Genomic DNA, 20,129 nt, shown 5'->3' on the forward strand with positions numbered 1-20,129 from the left:
TAGTGATTGTAACAATACAGAGTTCGAGACTGAAAATATGTATGATGACGAGCCAATGACGGCAGAAGAGTTCTATGAAATGTTTGGCGAATCTGACCATGAATCGGACGTTGAAGGATTTTGATTTTGTTTATTTACCAAGTTTTTTTTATCGTATATTTACTTTTTTTTTCTCAGATGGTTTTGAATAAATGTAGTACTTAAAAAAATTTTTTCGAATTTTCTCGATCGATTTCGGAAGTGGGGGGTCGACTTATACGCGGGTTTCTTATTTTCTACGAATTCTTTATGTCGAAGTGGGGGGGGGTCGACTTATACGCGGTATCTACTTATACGCGGGTATATACGGTACTTTGCACTTCACTGTAGTGCCTCTGAATATGACCTGAAATTTTAAAAGTATTGTGTAAATATACAGTAATGTTTAACACAGCATAAGCATTAAATATTAATGATGGTACTACTTTTCCTCTAGAAGAGATACATATAGGCTCTTAAACAATGCAGGCTTGTATCACAACTCAGGTATCTTTAATGAACCTATTTAAAAATATTTTGGAGACTTAATGAAAAAAAAAATTATTTCTTTTATGGATAAAAACACATTGCATTAGATTACGGCAAAATGCTTATGTGGATGGATATTTCCAATGGCTCATATTCACACAGAAAAAAACACAAAAACTCCCATGTAATCAAGACTGAATCCACGATAAATTACCAGCATTCCGTAGTTTTTACCACTCACCTGCTGGTTGGCTCACTTGTTAAAACAGATCTACTTCATATTATTTTATAAATCAGGAAATTGTTTCAAATGCTTAGTTTCAAGATCTTCTAGGCATTATTAAAAAATATAAAACACAAATTTTAATAATATTCTATAATATTATTAATTTTAATACTATTCTTTCAATTTACATAATGTACTTTTCTTAGCTGTGAATACCTTTCACACTGTTAAATATTTGCATAATCGCCTGTAGTAACGGCAACCGCCGGCAATAAAAGGAGGTGCTTTCCTTTATGGCACCGCAGTTCATTTTAGTTCGAGCCAGAGTTGACCTGCCCGGAGGAGAAGCCAGGGGATGAGAGATTCCGGTTCCCGTCTGGTTCCAGTCCTGTTCCGGTCCTGATCCAGTCCTATTTCAGTTCCAGTCCGGCCGTTTAAGTCCAAAACACGTAGGAGCGGAAGTCTGAATCCAGTGAATGGAGATATATGCCGAAAGGGCTAGATGGATTCTGTCTTTTAAAGGAAAGTGTTCTTCACCGTGCCGGCATAGCTGTTACTTTAAAGCACTTTGAAAGTTTTCCGCCCAAGATGTTAAGTTTTCGTTTATGATGTTAAGTTTTCATCAGTGTTGAAGTTCCAGTTAAATAAATCTTTAAGTTTTAAACAAGGTTTTTGTGTTCTTCAGAAAATTTTAGATTCGAAGTCAGATATATCATATAGGATTTAGTGGAAAAATCAACACTTGGCGCCAAGCGACAGGATATTGTCTGCAAGGTAAGCGACTTTTTTATTTTGAATCATGGAAGCCTTAAAGTTAGCACGAACTCAATACAGAAGATTATTTAGTAAAGCGTGTAATGAATTTGACAATGAAGAAACTAAATTTAATCAAGAAGAAAAATTAATTAAAATAAAAGTTATTGCCGAGAAAGCTAAAGTTTTGTTTGATATTGAAATGAAAATACGAGAATTAATGTTTAAAGAAATTACAGATGAGACTTTACTTATTAAGGAAATGGATGAATCTGAATTATATTTTGATAGGTGGAGACTTATGGAAAGTAAGCTAAAAGATCTTAGTTCTGGTACCTCGAATGTAACTTTAATTGATCCATCCTTTGTTCAGAATAAAATGTTACATTATCCGAAGATTAAATTGCCTATCTTTGACGGCAACGTGAAGAAATGGCTAGGATTTTGGGGGCAATTCCAAAAGATTGATAAAGATCCTACATTAGATAATAATGATAAATTTGCTTATTTGGCACAGGCTATGGAGAAGAATTCTCCCGCAGAGGAAATAGTTAAAAGCTTTCCGCCAACTGGCGATAGTTACAAGAGCGCAATCGAAGCATTGCAAACGCGTTTTGGTAACAAAGAATTACTAACGGAGATTTATATTCGTGATTTGCTAGCCCTTGTTATTCAAAAACAAGGTACACACTCTTTGCGGAAACTATACGATGAACTCGAATCTAATCTAAGAGCCTTGGAGATATTGGGAATAAATAGAGGCAAATATTGCGCGATATTATATCCATTGGTAGAATCAGCATTGCCGAATAAAGTCTTAAAAACGTGGGAGAGATTTAGGTTTTCGCGTAGAGGATCAGAAAGTTTAATCGGCGAAAACGCCGAGTTAAGAGAAAGGGAATCTGACCTTGAGCGTCTTTTATGTTTCTTGCGCGGTGAAGTTGAAAGTGAGGAAAAAATTTCTTTAGCAGCTAAATCTTTCAATGTTTTCGATCGATTGGCTCACGGTAATAAGAAAGGAAATTCGGGTTTAAAGATAAGAGAACCTCACTTAAAACATACGGCCGCTGAACTGTTTACTTCTTCTCATGAAGCTAGAAAAGGCTGCATATTTTGTTCCAGTATAAATCATGGTTCTGCGGAATGTTTTCAGGCGCGTAACTTATCGTTGTCGGAAAGAGAAGTTTTGGTCCAAAGGACACGCTCTTGTTATCTGTGTCTGAAATCTGGACATTCTGTCAGGAGGTGTAGATTAAAAACAGTTTGTTTTACATGCGGCAAAAGGCATCATATTTTTCTATGTAAGGGCCATTCACAAATGAGTGAGACAAGGGCAACGGAACAGCCTCCAAATCAGGCTGAAACACTCGCCAACATTTCTTCTAGGTCTCCTAAAGTTTTGCTGCAAACAATAAGAGTAATAATTAAAGGAGATAAAAAATCTCGTTCGGCTCGAGCTGTAATTGATACTGGTTCTCAAAGCGCAGCTCAAGATATGGGTTATAGGTATACGGTAAAGGAATACCTTAGCCACGCATTATTTGGCGGTACGACGACCAGTTTGTGTGAACATAAAGTTTACAAAATTCATTTATCTAGTACGTCTGGCTCGTACAGTTGTAATTTTGATACGTTGAGTCAGCCTGTTATTTGTAATAATATACCTTCTATTGGACAAGGAATATGGCTTAAAGAGCTTGCTGACTGTGGAATAAGTCTAACAGATCGTTTAGAAGGACCTATAGAAATTTTAATAGGAGCCGATGTTGCAGGACGATTATTAACGGGGAATCGTAAACAAGTTTCAAACGGTCTTGTAGCTATTGAAACAAAGTTAGGATGGACGGTTATGGGAAAAACCGGGGAGTTGAATAGTGAAGGTTCAACATTCTTAGTTACTTCAATGTTGAATAAAGAGGCTTGTATTTCTAATTTATGGGCCCTCGACTCGCTTGGTATTACGGACCCATCCGAACAAAAGAGTAAATTGGAATTGTATGAGGCTACCAGGCAACATTTTCTTGATACTGTAAAAATAGAAGATGACCGCTTTGTAGTGTCTTTGCCTTGGTTGGAAGGGCACCCTCCCCTGTCGGATAATTTTGAGTTATCCCTTAAAAGGTTGCACGGTACGATTAGGCAACTTGAAGTGGATAATCTTCGCCAAGAGTATGAAAATATATTCCAAGAATGGCTCAAAGAGGGCATAATAGAGGAAGTACCCGTAAATGAATTGGATTTACCCAATCATTATTTGCCACATAGACATGTTGTTAAGGAACATAGTACTACGAAGTTACGGCCAGTATTTGACGCTTCGTCTAAAGCAAAGGGTTCTCCGAGTCTCAACGATTGTCTTGAAAAGGGATTAAACCTTATTGTATTTATTCCTACAATCTTAAATAGATTTCGCCAAGAAAAAATAGGGGTGATTTCTGATATTCGTAAGGCCTTTCTACAAATTGGCCTGAATTCTAGTGACAGAAACTTCCTCCGATTTCTTTGGATAAAGGGTGAAGATGGCTTGAAGCATTTTCGTCATTGTCGAGTCGTATTTGGTGTAACCAGTCATTATTTCCATTTCATGTAAGTCCATTTTTACTTGGAGCTGTTATTCAATATCACCTAAATTCAATTTTGGAGAAAAATAATGCAGATGTAAAATATCCTTCCAACATTATTGTTAAATTAATGAATAGTTTCTATGTTGATAACTGTGTAACAAGTGTCGGAAGTGAAGATGAATTACAACGCTTCATGAAAGTATCTTCAGATGTTATGGCAGAACAAAAATTTGAATTGCGGGGTTGGGAATATACCGACTGTAGTTTAGAAACAGAAACTATTGCGAATGTATTAGGTTTGTTATGGGAAAGACAAGGCGATACTCTTCAAATAAATGTTGCTAATTTACAAAATCTTTGTTTCGAGAAAATTACGAAAAGAAGTATTTTGGCAATGGCCCATAAAGTATTTGATCCCATCGGTATAACATGTCCAGTCCTTATATTACCTAAGATGTTATTACAGCGTACATGGGAAACAAAAGTAAAATGGGACGAAGAAGTTAACACTGAAATTAAAAGTAAATTTTTGAAATGGGTAAAAGACATTTTTCTTTCGAAAAACATTAAAATTCCAAGGTGGATACGATATCAGCCAAAACAGTGTTCAATCCATGTTTTTTGTGACGCCAGTCAAGCAGCGTATGCGGCAGTAGTTTTTATTCGTGTAGAAGAACCTGAATCAGTTAAAGTCCAGTTGCTTCAGGCTAGGTCTAGAGTTTCCCCTTGGGGTAAAAAGGAAACGACTATTGTAAGATTAGAATTGTTAGCAGCAACTATTGCATCTCGTCTTGCTGCAGACGTTCTAAAAGACTTTGAGGCCAGAAGTACATTTTTCTGGACAGATTCAACTACTGTCCTTGCATGGATAAAAAGGGAAGAATTATGGGGGACATTTGTACAAAATAGAGTACAGGAAATAAGGTTTTTGACACGTGTGGAGGATGGGAGGCATATACCTGGTCACATTAACCCTGCAGATCTTCCAAGTAGAGGGTGTTCAGTTCGCCAACTCTCCCGGTCAAAATGGTGGGAGGGTCCGAGCTGGCTTTTAAAATCCCAAGAAAATTGGCCGAGTGCCGAATTTATAACTGATGAAGCGGAAATAGCCAGCGAGAAAAAAGAGGCAGTGGTTTCATCTCTAGTGTCTACTGAAAGGTTTAAATTGAGTGGGCGATTTTCTAGCTATCGAAAAACAGTTAGAGTTGTTTGTTGGATTCAACGATTTTTCTTTAATTGCAGAAATAAGAAAAAAAGGAAAGGTGAACTCACTGTTGATGAAATTGATTTTGCAGAAAAGGTTGTTATTCGCTTGATTTAATCGGAATCGTCTCAGGATATAGAAGACGCACCTTACGAACTCTTAGTCCATTTTATGATGCGGGAATTCTAAGAATTAAAACTGGTGCGTTTCGAAGAGATGACACGTTAGAGTTTAGAACACCTATAGTATTACCAGGAGAACATCCATTAGTTAGGAATTTAATTATGGAAGAACATAAAAAGAAAGGACATGCAGGTGTACAATATATACTGAATACTTTAAGGGAAAGGTTTTGGTTGTTATCTGGCAGAAGAACTGTGCGTTCTGTTTTGAGTAAATGCATTACTTGCAAGAGATATTCTGCTGTACCTGTTGACCATATATCAGCCCCACCGCAAATAGAGCGAGTAAATGATTCAGCAGTATTTCAAGTAACGGGTATAGACCTTTGTGGTCCTTTATTGCTGAGAAACAAAGGAAAGGCATGGATTTGTGTTTTTACATGCGCCGTTTATAGAGCGGTTCATTTGGAGTTGCTGACTTCTCTATCTACAGAAGTGTTTCTTCAGGCTTTTCATCGGTTCGTGTCGCAAAATGATGTACCCGTGAAGCTGCAGAATGAAAAACAAGATTCGTTGTCTGAACTTAAACTCAACATAGATGATAAATCTGTCAGGCCTGTAACACGATCTGGTAGAACTGTAACTCCGCCGGACAGACTGGCATTTTAAAGCTCTTTGGCATTGTTTTACTTTGATGTGAAAGTTCACTTTTTTTTTTCCTTAGGTGGAAGGATGTTAAATATTTGCATAATCGCCTGTAGTAACGGCAACCGCCGGCAATAAAAGGAGGTGCTTTCCTTAGTGGCACCGCAGTTCATTTTAGTTCGAGCCAGAGTTAACCTGCCCGGAGGAGAAGCCAGGGGATGAGAGATTCCGGTTCCCGTCTGGTTCCAGTCCTGTTCCGGTCCTGATCCAGTCCTATTTCAGTTCCAGTCCGGCCGTTTAAGTCCAAAACACGTAGGAGCGGAAGTCTGAATCCAGCGAATGGAGATATATGCCGAAAGGGCTAGATGGATTATGTCTTTTAAAGGAAAGTGTTCTTCACCGTGCCGGTATAGCTGTTTGAATGTTTTCCGCCCAAGATGTTAAGTTTTCGTTTATGATGTTAAGTTTTCATCAGTGTTGAAGTTCCAGTTAAATAAACCTTTAAGTTTTAGACAAGGTTTTTGTGTTCTTCAGAAAATTTTAGATTCGAAGTCAGATGTATCACATAGGATTTAGTGGAAAAATCAACACACACTGTTAGCGTAAACTAAATACTGAAAAAGCTAAGAAGAAAGGCATATGCGAAAGAAACAAATCTGCAATAAAACACATAATCTTCACAACACTATAAGGTATTTTCTCTCTCCTTTCTCGATGCCATTGTGGTGTAACTGCAGCACACTCAGCACATATTCGGAGGTCCAGTTTCGAGACCCGGCAAAGGCATTGCTTATTTTTTACATTTCCTCCAATCAAAAATCCTATTGATTCTCCACATAAATTACATGTTACTCAATATTTATGTTGCGGAAAAAACTGGTGGTAAAAAAAAAAGACTTTTCTGCACTTAAATTTTTGGGAAAGTCAAAATTTATATAGCTAAGTCTATTTTTACATGAATTTAACACAAAATCAAAATAAATACTTCATTGTCTTTTTATGACTATCATTTTTATTTAACAGGCGTGCACCAAGCCAATTTCGAAGACCCTTTTCTTTCCGCTCTGAATTCTAAGAAAAGCAATTTTTACCCTTAAGCATACCTGCCAACCTCTAAAGATAAAAATTCAGAAGATTTCTCCAAAATTCAGAAGAACACGAAGAATTAATATCATGCTTTGATATTAAAAAAATAACGATTTATACAAATAGAAAAAAGAAAATTTTACTTATATCAGTAAATCTCAATTAAGTAGTAACTAAAAAATTTATTAGGAAACATAAAACGAGAACTTAATGTTACACAAAAAAGTTATTGCAATGAATTTAGAGTGCATTTTTTGGCCTTAGCCAAAAATTCTTTGGAAAATTTCTGGTCATAACAATTAGTTTCCTCATAACATTTAGCAATTAAAATGTTTTCTAGAGTTTTTGGTGAATTTGAAGATCGAAACATAGTTTTGTTTTTCTTCACAACACTGAAGACTCTCTCGCACTCAGCATTACTGTGTGGAATTACGAGAATAGCACATAAAACTCTTGCTAGTCTATCATATTTTGGTGTTACATCAGCTCTTTTTATTCTTTTTAAGGTACCAACGAGGACATCAAGTCTATCTTCTCCAGAACTGGCAAAGTCTTCAAACTGTGCAGCAGAAAATTGGTTCTGTAGTTCATCTAAAGCATTATTATGGCATTCATTTTCTTTAATTGTTAACAAAAATGGAAATTTATCAATAAAAAAAGAATCTTTTCAAACGATGAATTTTCAATTTGTTTCAAATTTGCCACTTCAGCATTTAAAAGCTTTTTCTGCTGCCAAATTAATTAAGTGGCATAGGCATCCAATAACAGTTAATTCATTTTGTTCTTTTTTGAGGAAAGAGGCTACACCCTTTTTGTCACCCACCATGACATGAGCATTATCTGCACCAAATGGAATGCAGTTTGATATTGGGATGTTAAGTTGTTTAAACTCATAAATTACCAAGGAGGCAACATTTTCCCCCGTAGTGTCTCCATTTAACAATAGAAGACGCAAAAGATGAGTTTTCATTTCATCAGAAACATCACAGAAATATGTGACAACGATGGGGTAAAGCTACCAATCGCTGTCGTTGCTGCCATCGATTGACACCGAAAATGCTGAATTCTGGAGTGCAGCTATCGTTTTACTTTGTGCATCGCAAGCAATTTCGTTCACAATAGAAGATGTTTTCGTGCGAGCACAAGCATATTTCTGAGGAATCTTGGAGTCGGGAAACATCCGACTGAAAAGTTGGGTGCTACTTTGGTAGACGGTTGCACGGATTTTGGCGATTTTTCTTTTGGCGAGTAATACAACTTATGGTAAACCCATTGCTGGATAAGTTATTTATAGTAACCGATATTTTGTTGTCATTTTATTAAAAAAATAATGTGTTTTATTATGCATAACTTCCGTGTTTTAAATATTATTTATGGCTTCTAAATATTAAAAATCAATTTAATTTTACATTTTTATTTGAAATAAAAATTTTGTTATTCATAATATTTTATATAATTTTATGTTGTGGATGATGTAATCAATGACATCACCTTACAAAAGTAATTGGTTTTATTAATATCTATAAATTTAATCTTTTGTTTTAAACATTATTTATGGCTGTTAAATATTAAAATACAATTTAATTTTGCATTTGTCTTAAAAATGATTTTATTATGAAGGATTGTTTAAATAATTTTAATTCTATGCGTGATGTAATCAGCTCCCTGATTGGTTACTGAATATTTGTGCATTACCGCGCCATTTTAAAATTTTATTATTCATCTCTTCGAATTCCTCAGATTTCAAATGGAATGGATACCTCCGTTTCGAAGGAGAGATATTGTCATTGGTAATTACCAAGAATTATTGGTATTGGAATAAAAAAATTGCCCTTTGAGACCTTATTTTGGCCAACCTGTCTTTCCTAATCAAAGATTTATTTATAAATTGTTAATAGCGTCAGAGGAAATTTATTTTAAATTTTTGACGGAAACCTCGCTAATTGCTTCTTCAATGAAGTGCGAGATATGTGGATAACAGATGAAGATGGTTAAAAGAGCCGATTATTTCGATTTTTTTGTGGTACTTATCAATAAATAAGAGATTAAATTACTCAAAAAAATGTAAGTACATATTTTTCTTTTATTTTATAATTGTATACTTCAATTTGTGTTAAAAAATAAATACACTATTTTCAAAAATTGCTGAGATAATTATTGTCACACATGTTTTAATGTTAATTATATTTTATATAACGTATTTTGGTCTAATCCTAGTATCCGGTGCACACGGGATTTGGCTACTTTATGATAAGCAGCAAAAACGGGACATACACGATTTATTTTTTGTTTTAATTTTAGAGCGGTTGTGAGTGGATTATAGAACACGATGATGTAATAATACAAAAACACTATTTCTATATATTACATTAATCAGTACGAAACGCATTTTGGTTTAATCCTAGTATCCGGTGCATACGGGATTTGGCGACTTTATGATGAGCAGTAAAAACGAAATATATAGGATGAGTAGTAAACGGGTGATTCAAAGAATGTATATAGTTATACATAGTTACCGTATTTACGCGAATCTAATGCGCATCGTTTTTGGCCAAATGTAGTATTCAAAATTAGGGTACGCATTAGATTCGATGGCGCATTAGATTCGAGTGCAAAGTTCGCCGATGACGTCAACCAAATTTCTCGACTGCATTTACCGTTACATTTATCGTTGACACATTATTGCATAGAGGATACAAACTGCAGAGTACGTAGTCACGAAATGGAGGGCAAACAGAGAAGAATGTCATATGACGGTACTTTCAAACGTAAAGTAAATCTTTATGCTGAAAAAAATGGCAATAGAAAGGCAGGGAGAGAGTTCTCCCTGAGCTGAGAGCAATGTTCGCTTGTGGCGGCAACAGAAATTGGCACTGTTTGCAACTAAAGCTAGTAGAAAGAAATTCACTGGCCCTCGCAAAGGAAGACACCCTAAAATTAAAGAGAAAGTTTTGGAATTTGTACGTGAAAGGAGGAAGAATGGACAACCTGTGACTAGTGACACCATAAGAAATAAAGCAAAAGAGGAGGCTGAAGTTCTTGGAATACCGAAACAAGAGTTTAAGGCCAGCCGTGGATGGGTGGAACGGTTTATGAAGCGGATGGGTTTATCTTTAAGACGCCGTACAACAATATGCCAAAAGCTTCCTGCAGATTTTGAGGGAAAACTACTAACATTTCAGCGGTATGTCATCACACTTCGGAAGGAAAAGAATTTTTCAATGGGGCAAATTGGCAACGCTGACGAGACGGCAATTTGGTTTGATATGCCTCGTAACTAAACCATTACGGAGAAGGGGACTAAGGAAGTTATCATCAAAAGTTCGGGATGTGAAAAACAACGCGTAACAGTGATTCTGGCAATAACAGCAGACGGGTGCAAACTTCCCCCTTTCTTAATCTTCAAACGGAAAACATGCCCTAAAACCCCTAAGAATGAAAAGCTGTTCCTAGATGATGTCCTGATTCGAAACCAAGAGAAGGGGTGGATGACGGAATCATTAATGCTTGATTGGCTCCGAAATGTATGGAAACGCCGTCCCGGTGGGCTCTCTAATCCACCATCAATGCTATGTCTGGACGCATTTCGTGGTCATCTCACCGACGACGTAAAAAAGACGATGCACAGCCTAAGCAGTGATCTTGTTATCATTCCTGGAGGGATGACGTCAGTGTTACAACCCCTGGACGTTAGTATAAATAAACCTTTTAAAGGGTACGTTCAGGCGGAGTACGAAAAATGGTTTTGTGAGCCAAACTGTGTATTGACCCCGAAAGGAAAAATTAAGCGTGCTGCATCGCACATTGTTGCACACTGGGTTTCTGCTGCCTGGAAAAGCATCGAAGCACCAATGATTGTGAAATCTTTCAAGAAATGCTGCATTTCAAATTCATTGAATGGCAGTGACGATGACGTGCTCTGGAACGCCGAGGATGACGATGAGGAAAGAAGAAATGAATCTGCTTCTGACGAAGAGAGCTGCGAGGATTCCAGTGATGAAAACATTAGTGAATAAAGACGTTTACTATTAATCACTGATTGTAGAAACTGTTAGCTAGATAGAAATGTTACGATTTATTTCATGTTCATATTTTACGATAGGTACCGTATATACGGTAGTGCTAATTAACAATGATTGTTTCACATGACACTAGCCCACTAATAGGTTAATTCTATGTTCTGCTACTTTATGTATAAATCCATTGTTGTATAAAATATGGTATCTAAATTTAAATAAAATTATCATACCATTAATTGATAGTTTATATACAAATCCATTGTTGCATAAAATAAGATTCAATAAATTCCTCATATCATTGATGCGCATTACATTCGCCGACAAACAATTTTTTTATTATTTAAAGTTTTAAAATGGGGATGCGCATTAGATTCGCATAAATACGGTATATAGTATGTATGTAGTGATAGTATATAGTTTATACATAGACGTTCTTTGGGTCATTTTTGGTGTTGGCGATAATTTTCAAAATCGCGCCAAGGCTCACCGTATACTAGGATTTTACCCGTATTTTAAAGTATTTGAATTTAATAATATTCTAATTCTTTTAAATGTTGGTAGGATGGTTTTAATTCGATATTCAATTTCAGTAATATTTTAATCTAATTAAACGTTGGCACAATGTTTTCATAGCGGTGTTTTTATTCTCTTTTTTGCTATATGAAAGTAATAATAGCCTTACTTTAGTACTTTATACTCATAGTAAATGTATTTATTTACACTTGCCTGCCATCTTACGACATTTTCAACAAAAAATTAATCCATTACTTTTAACGATATTTATTTTATTTTAAGTTTCGAATACTTTACCATGCGTAAAAACAGCGTTTTTCAAGATGGCTGACGATTGTAAAAATCACGCTTAGCGGCACGTTGTGTTCGATGAGGAATGCAGTAAACAAACACTCTGCCAAAATGACATCGGCATCCGAATTCGTAGCCGAATTAAAAAAAAAAAAATCATCCACTTTCTTTGACGTTGTTGAAGCCGAAGCATTAACTTCATGCTTTTCAGACTTAACGTGCTTCACAATGTCGCTTCTTTCACCATGACTTATTATGAAGTCACACACGCACACGTTGCAAAATGCATAGTTATTTCCTTTGAAGGATTCTTTAATTGTTGGCAATTGTAGGCTGGCGGAAAATATTGAGAATACGGTTTTTTGAACTCATTTCGTAACAACGACGTATTAAGAAAAATCGTAGCGCGTGCAAACACACATACACACACAAAAAAAAAAAAACAATGCGACAATCCACGCTCGCTCAGTCCGAGCTGAGTAATTCCCTTGCTGCTGAAGCGAACGCGAAAGAAATAATCTGGCGCCCACAAAAAAAAAAAAAAAAAAAAAGAGAGAGAGGGAGAAACAAGTTTAGCGCATTGGATTGGCTGGTTAAGCGGCGAGTTGTGAGAAACCGCAGGTTACTGGATTTGAAGTAGTCGGTAGTTGGCGGTAAAACACGACGCAATTGGCAAAAATCGCTGAAATGGCGAAAAATTCTAAAATTTCGACAAAAATCACTGAAAACACTTGAAAAAGGAAAAAAATCGTAAAAAATGGATTACGATCGTAAAATCGTAAAGACAAACGCATTTTCGTAAAAGTTGGCAGGTATGCCCTTAAGACTTGTAATATCGTAGAACATGATGATAACGCAGGAAGTTATTCTGTTCATAATTTATATTTAATAAAAGATCGGATGTTGACAGAAAGTTGAGTAATCATTTTGTCGAATTCTGGGAAGTTTTAACGCGAGCTGAAATGCTGACAATCTCTTAAAGAGAATTATAATGGCTTAACCAAAACAAGATCACAACAATTAACAACTAAATTTAGTCATAAAACTAGTAAAACTTCAAAGCAGACGCATGATGATTTTATTCAACAGATTTCATTAAAATGGGAAGAATATATGTCCATAACATTTCTAACGATAGCACTGATATTTCAGTCATATGCAAACATATGTGCCATATTTTAACAGAACGTGAAAATGATTAAATTCTTGCTATGTGTAAAACAGATTTTTTTTTTTTTCTTGTTCATGAAGAATTTGTTTTATTTCAATTACAGATTTACTTTAATATACTGTCATATGTCATTACATATACATTTCATTGAAATAAAATAATAAACTTAAAACGGATATTTTCAAATTTCTTTTAAATTATTTTTGCTGATTTTTTAAATCCAGAACAAATCTTCTTTTCTTCTATAGACACAATATCTTTTATTTTTATATATATTCCCCAGAAACGTATCTATTGCCCAATTAGGTGCACATACATTTTGAGCACTTTATGGATGACAACACTGAACCCCACATTATGCAAGAGTCAACTGTTTGAGTCTTTTAATGCTGAGATATTGATGTGTCCTCTACATTAATGACGAGTTCTAAAATTATGCTATTTTGACCTAACAACATTCCAAAGTTAATCACCAGTCCACCATTATGATAAACATGAAATATGATAATAAAATTTTTAACAAAGAATACTTTTATTATACTTACTAGACTCAGCATTTTATTAAAAATTTCATTACAATAATTACTTTATTAAAATAATTGCTGTAATGTAATTACTCTATTAATAAAAATTATACTACAATATTAAAAATATTTAATATAATAATATATTATAGTATTAAAATGATTACTGTATTAATTTATTATATTGCAGTAACTACTTTATTAAAAAAATCTGAATCGGACACCACATGACTTTCTTGTACGGAAACATAGCAATCATATTCCGTACAAGAAAGTCATATGGCTGCATTCATGTGGCTGTCATTTTTTGCTGCATTTCACATTAACTTATTTCCTCGAATTTCATTAGAGACAGATTTCTCATTCAATGAATTCAATTCTCACTTTGCGGCAAGGCAAAAATACATAAAACTTCAAAATATCTTCATTAAAAATTGAAAAATATAGAAAAACATAAACATCAAATACAGTTAAAAAGAATGATTTTTTTTTTTTACAATTAAAAGTAGAGTTTTTGAGCAAACGCAAGCAATTTGGCCCACAGGCAAGAAGGCAGTTTTACGGTGTGCAAAATTCAAAGTTTACTTTTGGTCCCGCTTGATAAAAAGATACTGAAGGTCAGAAGCTGACTTAATTCACTATTCTGCAAGGTTTAAAATGTAAACGAATATTGCAGATATGGTAAAAAAATTAGGCTTAACCGCACTTAAACAATTTTTAAATTGTTGATAATTCTAAAACTATTCCATGCAGATTAACTAAAGGCATAAAAATATTAACTGGAAGATAATTCAATCATTTTAAAGCAAAAAATGCAGAATTCACTAACATATAAGAATTAAAAAAAAAAAAAAAACTGAACTCACTGAGTCGAGTAACAGAGTGGGTCTATATATCTATTTATATACTTTTTTGCAGCCGAATGCAACCAAAGAGGATGGTGCACAACTACATATTTTAGCAATCCTATACACAAAATTTCAACGTTCTGAGGCTACTTATTTTTGGGTTGGATGAGATACATACCTACATACAGACATTACAAAAAATATCTTCTGAATCCATTTTTAAACAATTTTACAATACTTGTGGAGAAAAAAATACTTACGTAGAGATGTCATGCAAAAAAAATTATTAAATTGTATTCAATAGCGGTCAAAATGGATATTTGTGTTGAAATATATGATACCCAAAATTTTTCGTGATTACAATTCTTCCTTTACTTCAAACAAGGAAGTAAAAAAAAAAAAAAAAAAAAAAAAAAAAAGGAAAAGAAAGGGAAAAAAATAAACAATAGTTTCTATGAAGAAACATTTTCTTTGATGCTGATATTACATGCCTTGGCTGGGCATAGTGAAGAGAGAGAAAAGGAAAAATCAAAGTTTCTAACCACATCATAAAATAAAGAACAGCCAAAATATATATAGTTTTTTTACCAGTCTTCAAAACTGAAACCAAAATTTCTGTTTATAACTTACACAAAATGATTTTCTTCTGGGAAACAGACATACTTGCATGTTTCAATAAATGCAATAAACTATTTATAGTGTCTTCTGTCACTGGCACAATTTGGGCTTGTTGCCAAATTTTTTAAATATTCACAAAAACAAAACTGTCTATGGAACAGTTAAATTAGCAATTAATTCAGTATCTGCGCAACAAGTTATTTAATATACATATATAGAAGGATTTTGATATAAATTTGTATTTATAACAGTGCAGTACAGAGTTCAAAATGACCTAAAATCCAAACCTCTGGATCACCTGCAAATCTTTTTTTTTTTTTTTTCAGAAACACTTTTAATGCTTTACATTTGTAAATTTCATATTATTATTATAGTGCAACATGTGGAGAGTCCTGATTCCTAATTTCACTTCGGCACTGATACCTACCTGGTGAATCATTATTATTACATTGCTTTCATCACCTTAGGACTATCAATAAACTGCAGCTGGAGAAATAACTCACGCAGTGATGTCTAAACATTTTTTTTTTTTAAATTTTAATAACTGAATGTCAAAGAGCATGGTAACCTTTTAAAGTGATATCATGCTTGGGAATGATTACACACTTCAGCTAATTTCCCTACGAAGTGTAGAGTGTTTTGACGATGAGAAATTTAACAGAAATTGTTTTACAATTGCGAAAAATAAGATTTTGTAAATGAAACTTCTACAAAATATTAAATTTAGTGCTGTGTGAATTGAGAATAACTGATTTGGCGTTCAGATAAGCCTAGACCCAGAGTTAAAGCTGGTGCAGTGGGTAAAATTTTTAGAATTTACAGAAGCACTGAGCAACGAAATTAGAGGATGGCAAAATCTTTAGAATTAAAGAAAGGCACTGAGATGAATTTTTTTTTTATTTATTTATTTAGGTAGGCGTTTGGCAGCAGAATTCCGATCCACAGAGACTGCACCCGGGCTGCAAAACATCTAGAACTGGACTTGAATAAACCTTAAATATAGGTGTCAATTTATTTATTCAGGACTCAGATAAGCTTTAAGCATGTGCAGGAAATTGGCTCAAGTATAATAAATAATTAATACAATTCAAGCTTAACTTCATCAGCAAGCAACAGAAGTAAGATAAAATTAAGTGGAATAACATATCTTTAGTCGCCTATCTCATGATACATAAGCAACAGTGGATAGTGAATGCTAGAAGCTTTATGGTGATAACCGTGAATAAGGAGGTGTTCAAATAACGCAAACAAAAAAATTAAATTTTCCAATTAATGGAAATTTTAAAGAAATATGGAGAGCTGTTAATAAATGAAGATGACATAACAGGAGTTTTTTATTGTGGTGACAATGTTCCAATGATCAGTTAACTAATGGATAGCGAAATCTGTACTATGGTACTGAATCCAGAAAATTCATACGGATAGTGAATAAAGCGACAGAGAGGCTTTTGAGAACAAGAAAAGATTTCGAATGACAATTTAGTGCGAATTCTTGACACAGCAATTACATGATTTGAACAATGAAAATTTATAACTGAACAAGATATTATGTTTATCTATATAATTAAAGAGAAACAATTAGCACAAAATTGAAGCAAATTAAACAACATATATTGAAAGAAATGTTTAATAAAGCAAACAAATAAGCTTTTTTTTTCTTATTTATTTTTTTGTAAATTTTTATTAGGTCATAAATGCTTCATTATGCCATAAAATACTATTTCATATTTTTTCTTTAATTTTTGAGAAAAATATATTTTAGGGTACCCCTTGGTGAAAATTGGTGCTATTCCTGTTGACGTGCAGTGCCTTCTTAAGTAAAACAGCATCCAAAACATAATGCCATAAAATATAATTAAAACATAAAAAATATAATCTCAATAAACAATGTTTTATATAAAAAGCAAAGAGGGAAATAACACAAAAATGGAAATTAATGTTACCTTATTTAGAAAATTCTGTGTCTTCAATGTGTATTACATAGAATGCCTTAACCTTTAACTGCTGAGATAATTTTTTCAGCATAATTATTGTGAGCAGTCTCACAGACCGCTTTAAAGAAACGTGTAAAAATACATACCTTTATGCCTTTTTAAGGAATGTTATAGATACTTTATGTATATTTACGGAATTCTAATTCATTTAAATCAATATATTTTAAATATTTATTTTTACGCAGTTAAATTCATATAAAAAAATGACTGTTTCTTCTTTTTAAGGAATAAAACTTTAAAAGAAGAAAGATTTTATTAATCATGCATGAAAATATGTGACTTTATTAAGTAGTACTGCCAATTATTTACAAGGTGGGCACACCTTGTAAGAAGAGATTGGTTGTAATCTCTTCTTCTAATTGTTCTTCTTGATTTGATAAATCCATTACCTTAATTTCCAAGGATTCTTCTAATTGTTACCTTCAGTTCCCTTGGCAAAAAAGCGGAAGTTATCCCAGCTTTCATGTGCGGTTTAATAAGTTGATTAGCAGTGGCGTGCGGTCCATATGTGCAAGGTGTGCACTGCACACCCTGGCAAAATTATGAAACAATAATTTTCTGCACTTATCTTTATATGGTATATAATTAATATTATTAATAATATATTCAAATACTATGTTGATTTGCTTGCTTGTATTCCCGCAGTGCGTGCGGTACTAGGTGCTGCACCACGTAGTACGTTCAAACGCAAACGAACATAGGAAGTTTTGATGTGTATGCACTGCGCACTAACAGAAAATCACGCTTTATATGTATGGGCTACTGGAGAAGCACAGCATACTATAGCAATGAGGGAAGTGCAGCTATTTTTCCTGCACTTGGCATTCAGAATCATCCGAAGGTAAGGTTTATTAAGAATTGTATTACAGCAGGGACTTACGTGCTGAAGCACTTTTGGCTTTTTAACTGATTAACTGGCCATATGATTTTGCAGATGGTTAATGTTTAAATTTATATATCATAAGATTTTGTTTTTATAGAAATATAAAAGAAGTATTTCATCAATATAAAGGAAAATGTTTTAGTGTGGTAAAGTAATTTCGGCGATGTATTTTATTTATACGAATAATTCGCTGAAAAACAATTTTGTTTTGTTAGACAAAAAAGAAACGAATTTTAACAGAACAGTCTAAATTTTAACATTCATTGCGTCTTACAGACAGTATATAAGTTATATCTGTCTAACACTATATCCCTAGTTTTGTTTTTAAAAATTGTCGAGATGTTTTTCGCAGAATATATGATTTCCAAATGTTAAAAACAATTAATAAATACAATTTAATCCACTGATCAAACGAGAAACAGCTCGTTCTATTGTGCCAGCGTGCAGTGAAATCCTCTGAACGTGGAATAAACGTTCGGTTTGTCGGCACCAATGAGCATCTTGATGACTCATCCTGATGTCATTAGGATCCTCATCAGGCTGATGATGAGCCACCGCAGCGGCGGGCGCCGTGTGGTGCTACGTTTGCTGAAAATATAAGTTTTCCGTGGAAGCCCGAAACGTTGCTTTTTCGCTGCCGATATGACACCATACAACACAAGACATGATTTTTTTCTTCAGTGCTAGTAGAATTCTCGTAAGTTTAGCTGTTTTTATAGTTATACCTCGACTACTCGTAGGTAAATATTTTATTTATTATATTCTTTAAATTTATATCCATAATGAATAACCCATTTCAGAATGGAGAACTCAGATGTCTCAATAATTAAAGATTTATTGGAAAATCCATTTTCGAGACGAGACGTTACTACAAAAAACGAAATAGTTAAATTAAGTAGACCGATGCCGGATATTATTCTATCGCAAATCATTAAGATTAACGGACAACAATGTGTACGACATTTTCTAAAATCTATGTATGAAAAGTTTAAATGGTTAATCGGTTGTAGTGAATTGAATAAGTTGTACTGTTGGCAATGTTTACTTTTTGTTGTAATTGAAAAGGACAAGAATATTTGGACAAAACAAGGCTACAGTGATTTAAATCATCTCCCCGAAGCTGCAAAGAAACATGAAAAAACACAATCTCACATAAATGCTGTAATACTATTAAAAACATCTGGTACTGCCAGGATAGATTTAATCTTAGATCAATAAAAGGCTTCATCGATTGTTCAACACAATGAAAAAGTAACAAGAAAAAGAAATATTCTTAAGAGATTAATAGATGTAGTTTGTTACTTAGTAAAACAAGAAGATGCATTTCGTGGACACAATGAGAATATAAATTCCCTTAATTGAGGAAATTATATAGAATTAATAACTTTAATTAGTAAACATGATGACCTTTTAGCAACCCATCTAAGAACTGCAACTGTATTTTCTGGAACCTCTAATAGAATACAAAATGATATTATTGCATTGATAAAAAATATTGTAATTTCAGAAATTAAAAATGAGGTAAAAGAAACGCCATTCATTGCTATTATGCTGGATGAAATATCTGACATATCTCACAAATCGCGATTATTGGTTGTCCTACGATATGTTAATAATTGTAGTGCACAAGTGGAAAGACTTTTGTTTTTTTAAGATGTTAGTGGTGAACTTTCAGCGGAAGCTTTGTGCAAGAAACGATTTTGAGATGGGGGTGTGAGAATAAACTGATTGCTCAAACGCACAATGGGATGGCAGTCATGGCAGGAGCGTTGAATGGGACGCAGTAAAAAGTAAAAGAAATTTTCCCAGAAGCTATGTTTGTGCACTGTACTTAATTTAGTTCTGTCGCAATCTGTATTGTTTATAAAAAATTGTAAATTATTTTTTGCAACATTTTCTGACATAGCCTCATTTCTTTCGGTGTCTACAAAAAGAAATCATGTTTTAAATGAAATTATTAAAAGAAAATTTCCAAAATTATCTACAACACGTTGGAACTATTCACCTCATTTGGTAAATACCATAAAAAGCGAAAAGTCTATCTGATTTATTTGAAAATATTATTGAGAATCCAGAAGGCTGGGATAACGATACAATTAATATTCCATAGAGTTATCATGTTTTTTGAAGAATTTAACGGTAATTTTCTACTAAATATTTT

Source organism: Stegodyphus dumicola, chromosome 1, assembly GCF_044657685.1.
Source record: "Stegodyphus dumicola isolate Sdum_Otavi_A_Nest chromosome 1, ASM4465768v1".
Taxonomy (NCBI): domain Eukaryota; kingdom Metazoa; phylum Arthropoda; class Arachnida; order Araneae; family Eresidae; genus Stegodyphus; species Stegodyphus dumicola.